This window comes from Gymnoscopelus microlampas (assembly GCF_963454915.1).
Source record: "Gymnoscopelus microlampas genome assembly, chromosome: 20".
In the NCBI taxonomy this organism is placed as follows: Eukaryota; Metazoa; Chordata; class Actinopteri; order Myctophiformes; family Myctophidae; genus Gymnoscopelus; species Gymnoscopelus microlampas.
This window is the reverse complement of record NC_139957.1, coordinates 46280550-46284455: the sequence shown is the minus strand read 5'-3', so window position 1 is coordinate 46284455 and position 3906 is coordinate 46280550. Positions and strand designations below refer to the sequence as shown.

Below are 3906 nucleotides of genomic sequence, written 5' to 3'. Positions count from 1 at the left end.
TTGATGATGTCACTGGTAGGTGACGATGTGAAAAAGTGAGAAAAAAAAACATTTTTCAATTCACTACCTCTTTAAAAGTTGAAAACAAACCCGTTGTGTAACATTTCTTCTTCTTGCTGCATACTCATGGAGTCCTGAGTTGGTGTCGGCTAGTCCGCACTCTAGCATCTCATTGCATCGTGTAGCATTTATTTCTGTAGACAGGCAGATGGATGGATAGATAGATAGATAGATAGATGGATATACGTGATAGTGTCCACAGTACAATCACCATACTGTAGAATAACAATGAGAAACATCATCTTATCCATCAAATGTAAACTTACCACGTTGTCTCTGACGACACCAACCATCTAGAAAGTATCTTTTTATCCACAGCAGAATCATCACCCCAACACTAATACCACTAACCACATTAGCCACAATAACAAGGCCACCATAAAAACCTCCACTAATAAAACAACAACCTAGACCAACAAACATACCACCAGCAATAAAACAAAAAACAGTAACATAATCATCAATATCACTAAGAGTATAAGTAGCAACTGGAAAAATAACAATCCAACTAATAATACACATAACACTATCAGCAGCAACAGCAACAGCATCAAAAAAAGCATAACTATGAAAATCAACATATACCAATACGAAAAAAAACGCAAAATCACTAACAGTAAAACCAGTAACAACACCATGAACAACGAAAGCAGCAACACCAGCAGCAACATGAACAGCAATAGCAACACTAGAAGGATGATATCGAAAAACATCCTCATCCTCATTATGAAGACCAAATAGAAGAGTAGCACCAGCCCCAACTAAACCACCACCACCACAAACAAAATAACCAAAATAACCAAATGGACCACCAACACCACCAACCAAAACAGTATCAGTAACAAGACAAATCAAAACACCAAAAATAACAACACCAATACAACGTTTATAATAGTCATCCCAAAAAGGTGGATCATTAAAAGGAATTAAACGAAACATACTAACAGCAACATTCAAACCAACACAAAGAACAACATCATCGCACACAAGAGACATAACCATGTTAAAAACAAAAAGCAAAGCATTAAAAACAGAAGTTGAACCATGAACAACAATACCAACAATACCAAAGCCATGAAATATAACGGTACTAATAACACCACCAACAACAACAGCACTAACAACACCAACAACAACAACAACAACACTAGAACCAGTACCAACAAGAGGACTATAAACACCTAATCTGAGTTCCCAGAAGTTTTCGCCAGCTCTGGCGAGGAACTTCTGGGCCACAGCCCTGGTATTTGTGGGCGGGATGTACGTCACGCTCTGAATCTGAGCGGACACGCCTCTTACCGGTCTGAGAGCTGTGCAACTCGTCTAAAAAGTCCGACGAGAGGCAAACAGCAGTACACAACAATGGCGGCCGAAATTTCTCAAGGGGAAATTGCTTCCCGTCGATCCTATTTAGATGCATCACCCACTGCATGTGGATCCCGCCCCCTTTTCTTCATTGGCTGTTGATTTGAATCACAACGCAGTGGCCGCGCCCCTGCTGTCCAAGCTCCGACGCTAACCCTCCCAGACTAATAAACACCCAAAACAACAACACAAAAATATGACAAACTCATAACTTTGATAACGTTATAAACAACATTACAAGCAACATTACAAGCTAAAGTTTCACCATGAACAACAATACCATCAATACCAAAGCCATGAACTATAACAGTAGCAATAACACCACCAACAACAGCACTAACAACACCAACAACAAAACCAAAAGTCATTGTTATTGAATCCAACCCTCCACATATAGAATCATGTGAATGATTTCCTGGTTTTATTAGATAGAGTCCTATAGATTCACACCTGGAATGACAGAGAAGAAACATTGTAATTGGTTCATGTTCATTGTATGAATGTGTATGATGAAGGTTGGACTGTAAATGACACTTACTGTGTGTGTGGTTTACAGGTTGTAAATGTACCATCAGAATATGTGTCACCAGTACAGCCAGTACACACTGTATCTGTAGAGGATGTTCCTGTAGGAAAACAAACACAATCATAATACAAAGATAATATATTTACAGTAGGCTTCATATTCCATGTCATAAATATTTGCAAGGGGAACATACTAATAGTTTTATTGTACAGTTGAAAAATGCTCATCTCTCTATTCTTCAGTCGACTTTATATAAAGTTACTGTTGAATCACGTCACTCAAGACAATCACGTTTCACTCAGTGTGAATTCACCTTTAGTTCTGACAGTAGAAGCAGTTCATTTCTGTTTTCATTTTCTCAATATTAAAATAGTGAGGAATGTTCTATATATCTGCTGAAAGGTTTCCTGTGTCATGATAAATCATGATGGCATTTTAACTTGCTGTGAAGGGGAATTAAGGTTATGCAGTTCAATCTTTGTGTTTAAATTTTTTTTTAAAAACAAGACTATTAACATGTATAGAGAGGTTATATGATCATGTAGTATTATAAAATTGAACTAGAACAAAAATAAAACAAAAAAGAATGTTATAATTTAAAAAATCATGTATTACATGTATAACAATACATGTGATCATGCATTGTATTATTATATTGTTATTATGTATTATGAGGCAAAATCCTTTGTTTATGTTTTTTTCTTTTCTTTTTACTTTTTTGAGACTGAAATTGTTTTCCTAAAATTGTCATGTATGTAAGTGTTGAAAGGGTAAGCAAAATAAGCTATTTTAGCTTCAGCTTATACCTTTTTTGGTCATAACTATGTTACATTTATTTATTATTATTATTGTTTTATGCGAATGGAGCATATTGTTTTTGCATAGTGAAAATGATCAAAATAAAAACTTGCAAAGTGAAAGTGAAGTGAACTACACTCTCTCCTATCATGTTAAAATCAATACATGTAGACTAACCTGTGTGAACAACATATTGACCAGGCTTGCATCTGCTGTGTTTCTGTGTTTTAAAACATCCATTCTCTGTTGGGTCGACACAGTAGAATCCCTCTGATGGTTCACACACTGCATTAGATGTTGGTGAACATGTACTCTTAACCTTCAGACCAGGACCTGTGATTACATTGAGTTGAGATAAGAGATGAAAGCATGACACTTCTTAAATGCAAAACTCAATTTACTAGTATTTATTGGGAAGATGTATGGAGCGGGCTAGCTCTGGTCCATAACGTTAGCAGGAGTTTTTCTTAACGCTATGTTAGCGTATGTATGTCAAGCCGTTGCTCGCACACCCGCGGTAGCGCAGACAGCCTCTTGTTATAAAAATAAAACATATCCTTTCGCTAATCACCAAAACAAAGACGTTTTTATGATTTTGAAAGCCTACTGTCTTTAGTGGGAACACTCTTGAGTCTAAAATACACTTTTTGACCAGAAAACGTACTCCACTGCGCTATATATATGCACAACAAGCATAAGACACCCAGACAATTAAAAGTGTAGTTCTTACCTGGGTAACGCAGGGGGCAGCATCTCCCCTCTACATCATACTCTGAACTGGAACATGTGACATCACATCCAAAACGGATGGGATCTGTTTCTACAGATAATTGTTTTACTAAAGTAAAGACAATTAAAAATGTAGTCACATACATCATGAATAGGCCTGTCCAAAACAAAGGTGGGATGTCTGGAAGAATATAAAGAATAAATAAGAATTACATAAGATCATAATTAAGATGTCCATTAGTGTATGTAATGTTATATGGCAGGGTATTTATAGTGTTTCATTCTTTCATCATCACATTGCTGTGTGTGTGTGTGTGTGTGTGTGTGTGTGTGTGTGTGTGTGTGTGTGTGTGTGTGTGTGTGTGTGTGTGTGTGTGTGTGTGTGTGTGTGTGTGTGTGTGTGTGTGTGTGTGTGTGTGTGTGTGTGA

The 3906-nt window shown here is 36.8% G+C and overlaps 1 long non-coding RNA gene across 1 annotated transcript; it reads right to left on the bottom strand.

The window, feature by feature from the left end:
• Positions 1 to 1956: 1956 nt before the first annotated feature.
• On the bottom strand, positions 1957 to 3547 carry LOC311035818. Its single transcript, XR_014599787.1, has 3 exons — positions 3480 to 3547; positions 2927 to 3082; positions 1957 to 2051 (listed from the first exon to the last, which is right to left on the bottom strand). It is a non-coding gene; the product is annotated as an uncharacterized lncRNA (long non-coding RNA).
• Between the last annotated feature and the right edge of the window lie 359 nt (positions 3548 to 3906).